The sequence below is a fragment of the Tamandua tetradactyla genome, chromosome 16, assembly GCF_023851605.1.
Source record: "Tamandua tetradactyla isolate mTamTet1 chromosome 16, mTamTet1.pri, whole genome shotgun sequence".
Lineage (NCBI taxonomy): Eukaryota > Metazoa > Chordata > Mammalia > Pilosa > Myrmecophagidae > Tamandua > Tamandua tetradactyla.
The window spans coordinates 18624235-18641802 of NC_135342.1; the positions used below are offsets into that span (position 1 = coordinate 18624235).

At 35.2% G+C, this 17568-nt stretch overlaps 1 long non-coding RNA gene across 1 annotated transcript in view; it reads left to right on the plus strand.

The window, feature by feature from the left end:
• The first annotated feature begins 11941 nt into the window (after positions 1-11941).
• The window catches only part of LOC143659023 (uncharacterized), a 6706-nt gene continuing 1079 nt past the window's right edge, over positions 11942-17568 (plus strand). The window contains exons 1-3 of the long non-coding RNA XR_013163407.1: positions 11942-12679; positions 16751-16828; positions 17508-17568. The exon at positions 17508-17568 is cut by the window's right edge and continues 1079 nt beyond it. This is a non-coding gene — a long non-coding RNA (uncharacterized LOC143659023). The remainder of the gene's footprint in view (positions 12680-16750; positions 16829-17507) is intronic.

Genomic DNA, 17568 nt, shown 5'->3' on the forward strand with positions numbered 1-17568 from the left:
TGTGTCTGATTTATTTCACTCAGCATTATGTCCTCAAGACTCATCCATCTTGTCATGTGCTTCAGGACATCATTTCATCTTATTGCTGCATAATATTCCATCATGTGTAAATACACATTTTGTTAATCCACTTATCTGTTGATGGGTACGTTGGATTGTTTCCAACTTTTAGCAATTGTGAGTAATGCTGCCATGAACATCGGTGTGCAAATCTCTGTTTGTGTCACTTTCAACTCTCCTGGATATATACCAAGTAGTTGTATTGCCGGGTCATCGGACAACTCAATATTTAGTTTTCTGAGGAAATTTCAGACTATCTTCCATAGTGGCTGCCCATTATACATTCCCACCAGCAGTGCATAAGTGGCCCAATTTCTCCACATCCTCCTCCACATTGGTAGTTTCCTGTTTGTTTAATAGCAGCCATTTTTATAGGTGTGAGGTGTAGGAGCCAGGGTTAATGGAAAACCCATGGAAGGGACACGGTGGCTCAGCAGGCAAGAATACTTGCCTGCCATGCCAGAGGACCCTGGTTCGATTCCCCATGCCTGCTCATGTATTAAAAAAAAAAAAAGAAAGAAAAGGAAAAAAAAAACCTGCGGAATTTATTGGGAGCAACTGGCTTCAGAGAGACATCAGCAATAAACTGTGGAGACTGCTATCTGATTAATTAGAGGACAGTCTGAGAGGGAGAGAATGTTTGTTTTTTCTTAAGCCCCAAGATCTTGTTAGCTATCTCATGTATGTAGGGAGTAATATACTGATAAGTAAGCACTCTGTTTTTTCATGAAATGTATGCATGCTTTTAGTCACCTAAACCCTGCAGTATATAAGCAGGAACTAGTTAAGAATAAAGTTGTCTGTTGTCTTTATTGCTAAGCTTCAGACCCCCTGAACCCATCTATCTATGTCTTTCTTTCTTTCTTTCTTTCTTTCTTTCTTTCTTTCTTTCTTTCTTTCTTTCTTTCTTTCTTTCTTTCTTTCTTTCTTTCTTTCTTTCTTTCTTTCTTTCTTTCTTTCTTTCTTTCTTCTCTCTTTCTCTCTTTCCTTCTTTCCTTCTTCTTTCCTTCCTTCCTTCCTTCCTTCCTTCCTTCCTTCCTTCCTTCCTTCCTTCCTTCCTTCCTTCCTCCCTTCCTCCCTCCCACCCTCCCTCCCTCCCTCCCTCCCTCCCTCCCTCCCTCTCTCTCTCTCTCTCTTTCTTTCTTTCTTTCTCATCATTCCTTAATATCCTTCGAGCTCTGTTTCATAGGAAGCAACATCTGGCACCCAATGTGGGGCTCGAAGAAGAAAATGAATACCCCAAGACAATATTAAGGAACCAAGGAAAGGTCTCCATTAGAGGGACATGTGTCCAGCTGATAGAAGAGGACTCGAGTCATATTAGTAAAGTAAGTCATATTGGTAAAGTAAGCATTTTCCTTGGAGCATCAGGGTAACAGGTAATCACAATAGGCAGCTGGAGGAGTATGTGTGTGTGTGTGTTGAAAACATTGTTAGAAGCTACTGGGGTGCCTGTTAAAACATCTGAATTATTAAGCTTATTTGATCTCATTCAAAAGCATTGTTATTGGTTTCAGCCTTAAGACCATAATGTTTTAAATCTTAAGTAATGGAAATTAGTTATGAAGCATTTGCAGTGAGCATAACAAAACAGGGAGATATTCCTGTTTCTATTTGGTCATTGTGTTCAATCAGGCAATGAACCACCTAGCCTGCACTTTCTTTTAAACTCTGAGTTGTGTTTTTTCCCAATCTCCCACTGCCCCTTCTGAACCTGTTTGGACAGTTGCTTGAGCTGGACTTGGTAATTGGTGCCCAGATAAGGATCTGATAGGGGAACTCTTTAAGCATAAAGTGAGGAGATGTTCCAGGGATGTCCACTACAAGTAATACAAATGAATCTTTGTGGGTTGAGCAGTGGCCCTTATCTATAGAATAGTTAGAGGCTCTAACTCAGTTAGTTCAAGAACAGTTTAAAGCAGGACATATAGAAAAATCTCATAGTCCCTGGAATTCTCCAGTATTTATTATAAAAAAGAAATCAGGAAAATGGAGATGTTAACTGATTTGATAAAAGTTAATGCTGTAATTCAACCTATGGAGTCTTTACAACCTGGCTTGCCCACACCAGTTATAATTCCTAAAAACTGCTCTATTATTATAATAGATTTAAAAGTTGCTTCTTTACCATACTTTTAGCAGAGCAAGATAAAGAAAAATTAATTTCTGAGCTTGTTCTTAATGAGCTGCCTTTATATAAAAATTCATATACACCTGAGTCAGAAAATATTCAATAGGAACAATGCCATGCTGAACAAAAGTCAGTAATCTTTAATGGTTCCTATTGAATTGTAACAGATTGGTCCCCTAAAAGGCATATAATTCAGGATTGTAGTTCTGACTTGGAGTGTTCTGTTAAGTTCTACTGAAATTTATACCAATGCTACAAATAAAATCTTGTGACAAGGAATGGGAATGGCAGCCCCATGTCCTTTTGTTAACTTAGATCCTCAACAAACAGCAATTTGGAAACTGGCCATGAGTTTAGCTCCTATTCATATTTGAAAAGGAAATATATCTTCAGAACTTTAAAACAGAAAATTCTTGTTAAAAACTATATATTGATGTTTCAAATATGCATTAACTAAAATATTTTAAGTATTTAACATTATTTTAACAAATTTAATTTTGATGGTAATTATATGTGGTAAAATATTTGTTTAAAATAATGATTTAAGTATGAAAAATCTAAAAGATATATTTTTATTAATAGGAAAAACAGAATAGTTTTATCCTAAGATAAAATGAATAACTGTTACAAAATGAGAAAAATGCAGGACAAAGCTAATATAATATAATATTGCTAAAAGTTTGTAAAAATAAAAATTATAATCAAAATCAACAAAGATTTAATAAGTATAAAATGACAATGTTTTCTTGGACTCAGCCTGTTTTAATGAAAAAATATAAAAATTTTTTTTCTAAATAATCAGTGTAAAAAAGCAAAGAGTCTGTGTTTTATCAAAAATAACTTATGTTAACTTTTATCATGTTGTTATCTATATAAAAAAATTCTGATTTTCTCCTGGGTATCATTATACTGGCAAGAAACTATTTCTTTTCTTGCCCTAAGCCAGGTGGCTTAACCTATTAATCTAAATAATACTGCTATAAATGAATCTATTACTCACTAAATAATATTCAAATCATATAAATACCTAAATTCCTTTAAGCCAAAATATTTTAATGCTTTGCCTAGTGTTTGTATAAACTACAAAAGTATAAACTAAATTTATCCCAAAATAACCATGACTGATGTTGGGAGCAGATCAGATTTGAGGGCTGAATGCAGGGAAAAAATATACTTGTAGAGTCTGTTCTGTTCACCTGATGTTGCCATTAAATGCAACTGATGTTGCTGTCACATGACCTTGGTAAGAAACAATTAAAATGTGCACTCTAGCTGGGAGGACTGGCTATCCTCCCAGAAGGAGGTGTACTTTAATAAAAATATCTAAGTCTCAGGAAGCTCCTCTTGGTCCCTAGCCAGTTCCCAGAGGACCTAACTGGGCCTGGTCATGTAAGCAAATTGGAATTTGGTCACTATTATGGGAAAATATCATAAAAACTGCATGCAATAAATTTAAAATTACCAAAAAATGCACAGCTAATTATAAAGAATTCACATTCCTGCATTCATTTTCAATCAATCTAATGAATTCATTTTACAAAATCTGGTCATTTACTAAGGGTATATGTCATTATTGACACTCTGCTTTCATTTTTACTACCTGCCACTTTAAAGATTCTTAATTATATGTTGCAGAACTTGTTTGATATTTTACAAGGAGATTCTGATTTATTAAGCAGAAGGCAGTTAACAACAGTGGCTGGACAAGAATTACAATTAATTGAACAACGCATTCAAAAAGGGCAGCTTATTCAAATAGATTTAGAAAAACCTGTTAATTTTATTATTTTCTTTACCTTGCAATATCCCACAGGCCTATTTTAGCAAAATAATGTTTTAAAATAGATTTTTTTGCCAAATAATTGACAAAAACATTTAAATATATATCTGCAAAAAATCATTTCTTTAGTAGCCAAACGTCGCTAAAGATATTATCAATTAAGAGGTCAAGATCCTAATCGCATAGTGTGTGATCTCACAAAGGGAGAGGCTCAAAGTCTATTTATCCTCAATACCTCTTGGCAAATAGCATTAAGTGATTTTAAAAAACAAATATAATATTTGCCAATGTCAAAACTTTTATAATTTCTTAATGATAATAATGAATATGCAACTATATGATGATATTATGAATTACTGATTATATATATAGAACGAAATAATAATATGTTGGAAATGTTTTTGTTCATTTGTTGTTAAGTTTTTTAAAAATAAATAAATAAATAAACAAACTTTTACAATTTCTAAAAAGAACACAATGGATTTTGCTACTAGAGTAGTTCAGGATTCCCCACTAGAAAGAGCATTTACTGCCTTTACTAATAGTAGTAATAATAGGCAGGTTGCGTGTGTCACCCCAAGAAAAAACAAGTTAAAAAGCACCTTATACCTCAGCCCAATGTACTGAATTAGCAGCTGTAATTCAGGTATTGCAAAATTTCCCAAATCTCTTAATATTGTTTCTAATTCTAAGTATGTCTGCCAGTTGCTTACATTGAGACAGTTTCTTTGTTTGAAGGAGATGAACTGTCCTGAATGTTTTTACATTTACAAACATTAGTCAGAAGTGGAATTAATCCTCTTTTTATCATGCTTATAAGAGCTCATATTAATAAAGTCTTTGTCATTACAAAATCAGCAAGCAGATACTCTTGTGGGTATAATTCAGGATCCCACAGCATTTCACAAATTGACTCATATCAATACCAAAGGGCTGCAAAAGAAATTTCCATCTTTATCTTAACAGCAAGCTCAGGACATTGTTAGGACTTGTCCAACCTGTGGACCTTTAAATGCACTCCCATTTGCATCAGGGGTTAATCTTCAAGGTCAAAAAGCAAATGAATTATGGCAAATGGATGTTACTCATATTTCACATTTTGATAAAATGCAGTATGTACATGTTATCATAGACATCTGTTCTCATTTCTTCTGGGCTACCGCACAATCTGGAGAATGTTTCTGCCATGTTCGATCCCATTTACTTAATGCTTTTGCTGTTATGGGATGCCCTCAATCTATTAAAATGAACAATGGTCCTACTTTACAGGGAAGTAATTTCTAAATTTTGTACTTCTTTTCATATTACTCATATCACAGGAATTCCACATAATCCCTCTGGGCAAGGAATTATTGAATGAGCAAACCAGACACTAAAGTCTATGCTCTTGAAACAAAAAGGGGGAGATGATGATCAGGATGATGTTATGAAAATATGTACACCAAAAGATCAATTAGCAAAACCACTGTTTACTTTAAATTTTTTAAACATTTATGATAATTCATCACAGACTCCTGCAGAACAACATTTTAGTAATTTGGGAAAGAAAAATGGTACAACCCAAACAGAACTGCAGCTGTAGCCAATCTATTGGAAAGATGTTAAAGACGATTTATGGAAACCAGAAATGGTAAAGGTGTGGGGGTAGGGGTTTTGTTCTTGTCATTGCAGATGACAAAACCTCAGTTTGGATTCCCTTGAAGAGAAAAAAACCCAGACATGTCAACCTGGATGAAAATAACTAAATGGGTAATGTATATTATAAGACATATAACTTTAATTGCTGAAGGACAGGTACATATTTATATTTATTGGGTTTATATTCCTAACCCACCTTTGCTGTGGGCCCTAACATGGGCAGATCCAGCTTTACCAAAATATTGGAATACTAGTTTAGGATTCCCAGGTCCAGAAGATTTAAGACTTCCAAAACTACTTAAAGAAGAAGAAAAATGGTGTCAAATTTAGCTCTTCCATTTTTAGAAAGACCCACATATATAGGTAATGAATTACTGTGTATGACAATAAATAATTAAACTACATGGTTTAAGATTCAGAATGATTCTCATAATTACCTATATGTATATACCTATATGTGTATCAGAGTTTAATACATAGAGAATGATTTGTGCCAAATCCATGGGATGATAAATATAACATAAATCAGAGAAATTTATGGAAAAATTTCCTAGTACCAGGATGAATTTTTATAGCAAATTCTAATAACTATAACTTCTCTTTAAATAGCAGCCATAAACATTATTCGCAAATATGTACTAGAGATCCATATGTATTTGTTTAAAGTCATATGCATATAAGAAATAAAACTTTTAATTGTGAGAATTGTTCTCTATTCACTTGTCTCCAAGCATTTATGTTACAGGAAAATGAGGTGATTATAACAGCAAGGAGAAGAAGAGGTGTTTGTCTGCCAGTGCAGATGTCAAGATCTTTGCAATCCTCTCCAGAAACACAGATCCTGATCCATTTGGCAAAAGAATATCTGAAAAGGACTAAGAAACTAATTGGACTCATTATTGCAGCTGTTATTAAAATCATTGGAATTATCACAGTGGCTGCGGTTGCTAGAACTGTGTTGCATCAAATTCTACAGATGCAGCATTATGTTAGAGGATGGCATAAAAACACCAGTGAACTGTGGCATAGTCAATCTCATATTGATGAGCAAATTAATAATAGACTAAATGATATAGAGACAGCATTGGTTCATATAGTAGATCAAATGTATAATTTACATTTTTTATGAAGTTTAAATGTGACTGGAATGAGAGCAATTTTTGTACTACCCCTTTAAGATATAATCATTCTGTGATAGAATAGGAAAAGGTAAAGAGGCATATTTTGGGACATTTGGATAATTTAAGTCTTGATATTTTAAAATTACAAAAGTGGGTTTTAGAAACATCTCAAAGTAATTTACATATAACTAATGGAGGTGATGTTATACAATCACTTACCCAAAGCTAAAAAATCTTAATCCTGTTTACTGGTGAAAATCACATAATTTTTTGACTACTATAGGCTTAGGTTTGGGACTGTTTATACTCTTTCTCTTCCTCCTCAGCTGTGTTAAACAACAAGTGTTCAAAGCAGCAAGCCATGCCACTAAGCAGAGCCACACTTACAGTGTGATTCTGGTGAAAGCCCTTGGCTCCCTCCCAAAACGAAGTCAGAGAGCTTGACTAGTAGCCAATGACAGCTAAGACCCTTACTTCAGGTCCTAAGGGCAACCTAGGACAGGCACAGTCACCCTGGCTTATAAAATAAAAAGGGGGAAATGTAGGAGCCAGGGTTAATGGAAAACCTGCGGAATTTATTGGGAGCAACTGGCTTTGGAGTGACATCGGCAATAAACTGTTGAAACTGCTATCTGCTTAATTGGAGGACAGTCTGAGAGGGAGAGAATGTTTGTTTTTTCTTAAGCCCCAAGACCTTGTTAGCTATCTCTTGTATGTAGGGAGTAATATACTGATAAGTAGGCACTCTGTTTTTTCATGAAATGTATGCATGCTTTTAGTCACCTAAACCCTGCAGTATATAAGCAGGAACTAGTTAAGAATAAAGTTGTCTGTTGTCTTTATTGCTAAGCTTCAGACCCCCTGAACCCATCTGCCTGTATCTTTCTTTCTTTCTTTCTTTCTTTCTTTCTTTCTTTCTTTCTTTCTTTCTTTCTTTCTTTCTTTCTTTCTTTCTTTCTTTCTTTCTTTCTTTCTTTCTTTCTTTTTCTTTCTTTTCTTTCTTTCTTTCTTCTTTCTTTTATTTCTTTCTTTCTTTCTTCTTTCTTTCATCATTCCTTAATATCCTTTGAGCTCCATTTCATAGGAAGCAACAGTGAGGTGGTATTTCATTGAAGTCTTGATCTGTAATTCCCTTATACCTTATGAGAATGAACATCTCTTCATGCACTTTTTAGCTGTCTGTATTGGCTCTTCAGAAAAAATGTCTATTCATATCTTTAACCCACTTTATAATTAGGTTGTTTGCTCTTTCATTGTTGAGTTCTGTTTGTTTGTTTTCGTTTTGGACATGAGCAAGCTCTGGGAATTGAACTTGGGTCTCTAGCATGGTAGGTGAGAATTCTGCCACTGAGCCACCATTGCACCACCCTCTATTTTATTTCTATTTGCATGGGCAAGCACCAGGAATTGAACCTGGGTCTCTGGCATGGCAGGCGAGAACTCTGCCTGCTGAGCCCCATGGCCCTCTCTCTGTATTTTTTATGTATGCAGGATATTAAATCTTTCTCTGATATGTGATTTCTGAATATTTTCTCCCATTGAATTGGCTGCCTTTTCACCTTTTTGACAAAGTCTTTTGATATTGAGGAGTTCCCATTTATCTATTTTTTCTGTTGTTGCTTGTGCTTTGGTTGTAAGGTTTAGGAAGCTACCTGCTATAACTAGGTCTTGAAGATGTTTCCTACATTTTCTTATAGGAGCTTTATGGTACTGACTCTTAAATTTAGATACTTGATCCAGTTCTAGTTAATTGTTGTATAGGGTGTAAGGTAAGGGTCTTCTTTCATTCCTCTGGCTATTGATATCCAGGTCTCCCATGCCCATTAATTGAAAAGATTATTTTGTCCCAGTTCAGTGAATTTGGGAGCCTTGTCAAATATCAGTTTATTGTTGATATAGCAGTCTCTCTTTGCATTCTCAATTTGATTCCATTGGTCAATACTTCTGCCCTTATGCCAGTACCATGCTGTTTTGACCACTATGGCTTTATAACAAATTTTAAAATTGGGGAGTGTTAATCACCCAACTAAAATCCTCTTTTCCAGGATGCTTTTAACTATTCAGGGTCTCTTTCCCTTCCAGATGAATTTTGTAACTAGCTTTCCAAGTCTTCAAAGTAGGTTGATAGAATTTTGACTGGTACTGTGTTATATCTGTAGATGAATTTGGGTAGAATTGACATCTTAACCACATTTAAGTTTCCTATTCATGAGCATGGAAGGTCTTTCCACCTATTTAGATCTTTTTTTTATTTCTTTTAACAGTATTATGTAGTTCTCTGTGTACAGGTCCTATACATCCCTAGTTAAGTTCATTCCTAGATACTTGATTCTTTCAGTTGCTATTTTGAATGGATTTTTTTTCCCTTAATTGACTCCTCAGGTCTTTGCTTGTGTATAGAAACATTATTGATATTTGCACATTAATTTTATAGCCTGTCACCTTGCTGAATTCATTTATTAGCTCTAGTAACTTTTTTGTAGATTTCTCAGGATTTTCCAAGCATAATATCATGTTATCTGCAAATAATGAAAGTTTTACTTCCTCCTTTCCAATTTGGGTGTGCTTTATTTCTTTTTCCTGCCTGATTCCTCTTGCAAGAACTTCTAGCACAATGTTGAACAGTAGTGGTGACAGAGGGCATCCTTATCTCTTTCCCTATCTTAGGATAGAAAGCTTTCTGTCTTTCTCCACTGAGTACAATGCTGTCTATGGGTTTGTCGGATATGCCTTTTATCATGTTGAGGAAGTTACTTCTGATTCCTACCTTTTGAAGTGTTTTTATCAGAAAAGCACATTGAATTTTGTTGAATGCTTTTTTCAGCATCAATCGAGATGATCATTTGATTTTTTTCCTTTTTGATTTGTTAATTGTTTTACATTAATTGAATTTCTGGTATTGAACCATCCTTGCATTCCTAGTATAAACCCAACTTGGTCATGGTGTATAATTCTTTTAATGTGTGGTGGGATTTGATTTTCTAGTATTTTGTTGAGAATTTTTGCATGTATGTTCATTAGGGAGTTTGGCCTGTAGTTTTCTTTTCTTGTAGCATCTTTACCTGGTTTGGGTATTAAAATGATGTTACCTTATAAAATGAGTTAGGTGGTGTTCCTTTTTCCTCAATTTTTTTGAAAGTTTGAGCAGGATTGGTGTTAGTTCTTTTGGAATGTTTGATGAAATTCCCTTGTAAAGCCATCTGACCCTGGGGTTTTCTTTGTAAGAAGATTTTTGATGATCATTTGAATCTGTTTACTTCTGGCTTCTTTGTTTAGATCTTCTATTTCTTATTTAGTCAGTATAGCTTGTTTTTGAGTTCCCAGGAATTTGCCTATTTTCATCTATGTTGTCTAGTTTGTTGGTATATAGCTATTCATAGTATCCTCATGATATTTTTTCTTTCTTCAGGGTCTGTGGTAAAGACCCCCCCTCTCATTACTGATTTTGTTTATTTGCAAACTCTATCTTTTTTTCTTTGTCAGTCTTGCTAATGGCCCATCAATTTTATTGGTTTTCTCAAATAAATCTTTTGGTTTTATTTATTCTTTCTATTATTCTTTTGTTCTCCCATTCAACTGTGCTTTTAATTTTCATTATTTCTCTTCTTCTATTTGCTTTGGGGTTAGTTTTCTGTTCTTTCTCAAGTTCCTCCAGGTGAGCAGGTAGTCCATCAATTTTTGCTCTTTCTTCTTCATTTTTAAATTTTTTATTTTTTTGCATGACCAGGCACTGGGAATGTAATCCAGGTCTCTGGCATGGCAGGTGAGAACTCTGCCTGCTGAGCCACCATGGTCTACCTGCTTCTTTTTTTTAACATAGGCATTTAGGGCAATAAATTTCCCTCTCAGCACAGTCTTTTCCACATCACAGAAGTCCTGATATATTGTATTCTCATTTTCATTTGTCTCAGATAGCTACTGATTTCTCTAGTAACTTCTTTGGCCTGCTCATTCAGATACCATTATTTAATTTCTATATATTTGTGAAAGGTCTTATTCTTTGGTCATTATTGATTCCAAGCTTCACTTCATTGTGACCAGAGAAATTTATTTGAATAATTTCAACGTTTTTAAATTTATAGAGATGTATGTTGTGCCCCAGCATATCATCTATCCTGGAGAATATTCCACGAGCACTAGAGTAGAATGTATACCCTGGTGTTTTGTGGTGTAATGACCTTCCTCTATCTAGTTTGCTAGTTTCTGGAATGCAAAGTACGAGAAACAGAATGACTTTTAAAAAGGAGAATTTAATAAGTTGCTACTTTACAGTTCTAAGGCTGAGAAAATGTCCCAATTAAAGCAAGTCTATAAAAATGTCCAAATTAAGGTACCAACAAGAATTTACCTTCATTCAAGGAAGGCCGATGAAATTCAGGGTTTCTCCCTTGACTGGAAAAGCACATGGCAAACATAGCAACATCTGCCAGCTTCCTCTCCAGGCTTCTTGCTTCAAGAAGCTTCCCCAGAGGTGTTTTCTTTCTTCATCTTCAGAGGTCTCTGGCTATGTGGGCTCTCCTTGTGGCTCTCATCATTCTGAAGGGACTCTCTCCAAAATGTTTCCTCTTTAAAGGATTCCAGTAAACTAATCAAGACCCACCTGGAATGGGTGGAGTCATGTCTCCCTCTAATTTAATGCCCACAATTGGGTGAGACAAATCTCCATGAAGATAACCTAATCAAATTTCCAACATACAATGCTGAATAGAACTTAAAAGAAAAGGCTGCCTCCATACATGAGTCAGGATTAAAACATGGCTTTTCTAGGGTACATAATCCTTTCAAACCAGCACAGACCTTTGTATGTCTGTTAAGTCTAATTCATTTATCAAATTGTTGAAGGTCTCTATTTCTTTACTGATCCTCTGTCTGGTTTTTCTGTCTATAGAGGAGAGTGGTGTTTTGAAGTCTCCTACTATTATTGTTGAAACATCTATAGCTCCCTTTAGTTTTGACAATGTTTGTCTCATGTTCTTTGGATTTCCTTGTTTGGGAGCATAGATATTTATGGTTGCTATTTCTTTTTGGTTAATTGTCCTTTTCATTAATATATAGTGCCCTTCTTTGTCTCTTATGATGTTTTTAAATTTAAGATCTATCTTGTCTGATATTAGTATGGCTACTCCCACTTTATTTTGATTGCAGCTTGCATGAAATATCTTTTTCCATCCTTTGACTTTCAATCTATTTGTATCCTTGTGTCTAAGAGGAGTCTCTTGTGTTCTAGTTTGCTAGCTTCTGGAATGCAATATACCAGAAATGGAATGGCTTTTTAAAAGGGGGAATTTAATGAGTTGCTAGTTTACAGTTCTAAGGCCAAGAAAATGTCCCAATTAAAACCAGTCTATAGAAATGTCCAATCTAAGGCATCCATCCAGGGAAAGATACCTTAGTTCAAGAAGGCCAATGAAGTTCAGGGCTTCTCTCTCAAGTGAGAAAGCACATGGCAAATGTAGGAGCCAAGGGTTAAAACAAGAACTGCAGGTTCTGTTGGGAGCAGCTGGCCTCAGGATGGTGGCAGTATACTGTGGAGATTGTTATGTAGAGCAGTCTGGGAGGAAGAGAATGTTTACCCCAAATGGTTATGTTAAGTATGAAGAACACTGAAAGATAAGAACTTTGCTCCCTCAGGAAATGCATGCATGCCTATTGACATCCTGTGGTATATAACCAGGATCTGGTTAAGAATAAAATTGTCTGAAGTCTGTCTGAAGTAAACTCAAGCTTCAGACCCCCTGAGCCCATCTGCGTCTTTCTTTCTTTCTTCCTTTTTTTTTCTCATCATTCCTTAATATCCTTCAAGTTCCATTTCAATAGGAAGCAACATTTGGCGCCCAACATGGGGCTCAAAGAAGAAGACTCCAAATCAATATTAAGGAACCAAGGAAAAGTCTCATTAGAGGCACGTGTGTCCAGCTGACAGAAGAGGACTCGAGTCATATTGGTAAAGTAAGCATTTTCCTTGGATCATCTGGGTAATGGGTAATCATAATAGGTGGCTGGAGGAGTATGTGTGTGTGTTAAAGCTACAGGGGTGCCTGTTAAAACATCTGAATTAGTAAGCTTATTTGATCTCATTCAAAAACATTGTTTTTGGTTTCAGCCTTAAGGCCATAATGTTTTAAATCTTAAGTAATGGAAATTGGTTATGAAGGCTTTGCAGTGAACATAACAAAACAGGGAAAATATTCCTGTTTCTATTTGGTTATTGTGTTCAGTCAGGCAATGAACTACCTGGCTCATGCTTTGTCTTAAACTCTAAATTGTGTTTCTTCTCAATCTCCCACTACCCCTTCTTACCCTGTTTGGACAGTTGCTTGAGCTGGACTCGGCAATTGGTGCCCAAACAGGGATCTGATAAGGGAACTCTTAAAGCATAAAGTGAGGAGATGCTCCAGGGACATCCACTACAAATACTACAGGTGGGCCTTTGTGGGTTGAGCAGTGGCCCTTATCTATAGAGAGGTTTGAGGCTCTGACTCGGTTGATTTGGGCACAGTTTGGAGCAGGATGTTTACAGGAGTCTTGTGGTTCATGGAATTCTCCAATATTTACTGCAGGAGGGAGGTCAGGAAAATGGAGAATGTTGACTGATTTGATAAAAGTTGATACTGTGGTTCAGCCTATGGAGTCATTTCAGCCTGGCTTGCCCACACCAGTTGTAATTTCTAAGAACTGCTTTATTATGATAGATTTTAAAAATTGCTTCTTTGCCGTGCCTTTGGCAAAGCAGGATAAAGAAATATTGGTTTCTGGGCTTGTTCTTGATGGGCTGCCTTTGTATAGGGATTCATGTGCACCTGAGTCAGAGAGTATTCAGTGAGAAAGGAGCCATACCAAATGGGGGTCAGTGCTCATTGATGGTTCCTGTGGTAGGTTGGTCCCCAAGGGGGTATGCAGTTTGGGATTGTAGTTCTGACTCAAGGTGTTCTGTTAGGTTACCTTTGTTTAGTCTGAATGATTATTCTATGAGATTTATACCAATGCTACAGGTAAAGTCTTGTGACAGAGAGTGGGAATGGTAGCCCCATCTTCTTTTGTTGGCTTAAATTCTCGACAGGCAGTGGTTTGGAGACTGGCCATGAGTTTAGTTCCTATTCATGTTTGAAGAAGAGATATATTTTAGGAACTTTGAGACTGAAGATTCTCATTAAAAACTATATATTGGTGTTTTGAATGTGCATTAACTGAAGTGTTTTAAGTATTTGACATTCTAGCATTTGATTTTGCTGGTAATTGTGTGTGGTAAAGTATTTGTTTGGACTCATGGCTTGGGCATGAAAGATGTGGGGAATGTATTTTTATTAGTAGGAAGACAGAGTAGTTTTATCCTAAGATAAAATGAATGACTGTTGCAGAGTAAGAGGAGTGTGGAACAAAGCCTAAACTAATATGATAATTGCTGAGGGTTTGTAAAAATGGAAATTATGGTTAAAATCAAGAAAGATTTAATGAGTCTAAAATAACAATGTTTTCTTGGACTCTTAGCCTGTTCTAATGAAAGATTTAAAAAAATTTTCTAAATAATTAGTTAAAAAGCAAAAAGTCTGTTTTATCAAAATAATTTATGTTAACTTTTATCATGTTGTTATCTGTATAAAAAATACTGATTTTCTCCTGGGTATCATTATACTGGCAAAAAACTTCTTTTCTTGCCCTAAACCAGGTGGCCTAATCTATTAATCTAAGTAATATACTATAAATGAATCTATTACTGACTAAATAATATTCAAATCATATAAATACCTAAATTCCTTTAAGACAAGATACTTTAATGCTTTATCCAATGTTTATATAAACTATATATGTATAAACTAAATTTATCCCAGGATAACCGTGGCTTATATTGGAAGCAGATCAGATTTGAGGGCTGAATGCAAAGAAAAATATACTTGTGGAGTCTTTTTTGTTCACCTGATGTTGCCATTACATGCAACTGATGTTGCTATTGCATGACCTTGGTAAGAAATAGTTAAAATGTGCACTCTTGCTGGAAGGACTGGCTATCTTCCCAGAAGGAGGTGTACTTGAATAAGGATTTCTAAGTCCCAGGAAGCTCCTCTTGGTCCCTAGCCAGTTCCCAGAGGACCCAACTGGGCCCAGTCATGTAAGCAAATCAGAATTTGGCCACTTTTGTGAGAAAATATCATAAAAACTGCATGCAATAAATTTAAAATTAGCAAAAACGCACAATCAGTTATAAAGAACCCACATTCCTGCATTCCTTTTCAATCAATCCAATGAATTCAATTTTAAAAATCTGGTCATTTACTATGGGTACATATCACTATTGACACTCTGCTTTCATTTTTGCTACCTGCCACTTTAGGGATTCCTAATTATATGTTACAAAACTTGTTTGATGTTTTACAAGGAGATTCTGATTTATTAAGCAAAAGGCAATTAACAGCTGCAGCTGAATGAGAGTTACAATTAATTGAACAATGCATTCTAAAAGGACAGCTTGTTCAAATAGATCTAAAAAAGCCTGCTGATTTTATTTTCTTTGCCTTGCAATCTCCCACAGGCCTATTTTAGCAAGATGGTGTTTTAAAATGGATTTTTATTTTTTACCAAACAATTGACAAAAATGTTTAAATACATATTTGCAAAAGATTATTTCTTTAATAGCCAAAGGTCACCAAAGATATTATCAATTAAGAAGTCATGATCCTAATTGCATAGTATGTGATCTCACAAAGGAAGTGGTTCAAAGTCTATATATTTTCAATACCTCTTGGCAAATAGCATTAAGTGACTTTAAAGGACAAATGAATAATCATTTGCTATGTCAAAACTTTTACAATTTTTAAAAATGAACGCAATGGATTTTGCCTAAAATAGTTCCAGCTTCCCCGCTAGCTATTACTGTCTTTACCGATGATAATATTAATGGGAAGGCTGCATATGTCACCCCAGTGGAAAACAAGTTAGAAAATACCTTATACCTCAGCCCAGCGAACTGAATTAGCAGCTGTAATTCAAGTGTTGCAAAGTTTTCCACAATCTCTTAATATTGTTTCTGATTTTGAATATGTTTGCCAAACAGTTACTCACATTGAGACAGCTTCTTTGTTTGAAAGAGATGAACTCTCCTGAATGTTTTTACATTAACAAACATTAGTCAGATGTCAAATTAATCCTTTTTATCATGCATATAAGAGCTCATACCAGTCTTCTGGGTCCTTTGTCATTACAAAATCAGCAAGCAGATAGTCTTGTGAGTTTAATTCAAGATCCCACAACACTTCACAAATTGACTGATATCAATAGCAAAGGGCTGCAAAAGAAATTTCCATCTTTATCTAAACAGCAAGCTCAGGACGTTGTCAGCACTTGTCCAACCTGTGGACCTTTAAATGCACTCCCATTTGCATCAGGAATTAATCCTCAAGGTCAAAAAGTAAATAAATTATGGCAAATGGATGTTATTCATATTTCATATTTTGATAAAATGCAGTATGTACATGTTATCATAGACACTTGTTCTCATTTCATCTGGGCTACCGCACAATCTGGAGAGCATTTCTGCCATGTTAAATCACATTTACTTAATGCTTTTGCTGTTATGGGATGCCCTCAATCTATTAAAACAGACAATGGTTCTGCTTATACAGGAAAACAATTTCATAAATTTTGTACTACTTTTAATATTACTCATATCACAGGAATTCCTCATAATCCCTCAAGGCAAGGAATTATTAAATGAGCAAACTGGACGCTAAAGTCTATGCTCTTGAAACAAAAAGGGGGAGATGATGATCAGGATGATGTTATGAAAATATGTACACCAAAAGATCAATTAGCAAAACCACTGTTTACTTTAAATTTTTTAAACATTTATGATAATTCATCACAGACTCCTGCAGAACAACATTTTAGTAATTTGGGAAAGAAAAATGGTACAACCCAAACAGAACTGCAGCTGTAGCCAATCTATTGGAAAGATGTTAAAGACGATTTATGGAAACCAGAAATGGTAAAGGTGTGGGGGTAGGAGTTTTGTTCTTGTCATTGCAGATGACAAAACCTCGGTTTGGATTCCCTTGAAGAGAAAAAAACCCAGACATGTCAACCTGGATGACAATAACTAAATGGGTAATGTATATTATAGGACATATAACTTTAATTGTTGAAGGACAGTGACATATGTATATTTATTGGGTTTATATTCCTAACCCACCTCTGCTGTGGGCTCTAACATGGGCCAATCCAACTTTACCAAAATATCCAAATACTAGTTTAGGATTTCCAGGTCCAGTAAGAAGAAAACTGGTGTCAAATTTAATTCTTCCATTTTTAGAAAGACCTGCGTGCATAACTCTATGGAAACAAAGGATACTTTCCTGTTAGATGGGAAAGAAAGTTGGAATGGATGGCAATTATGTCATATGGATTGAGCAGTTATCATAATTAATGATTCCTATGGAATTGTAAGAGATGTAGCCCCTGTGGGGTCTCCCATCTCTAACTTGAAGATAACTGAGACTATATGGACAGGCAAGCTAAATCAGGGTTTAATTCATGAGGATGATTTGTGCCAGATTCATGGGTGATAAATATAGCATTAGTCAAAGAAATTGACAGAAAATTTTCCTAGGACTGAGACCAATTTTTATAGTCAATTCTCATAACTATAACTTCTCTTTAAATAGCATCCATAAACACTATATACAAATATGTATTAGAGATCCATATATATTTGTTAAAGTTCATATGCATATAAGAAATCAAACTTCTAATTGTGGGAATTGTTCTCTATTCACTTGTCTCCAAGCATTTATGTTGCAGGAAAATGAGACGATTGTAGCAGCAAGGAGAAGAGGTATTTGGTTGCC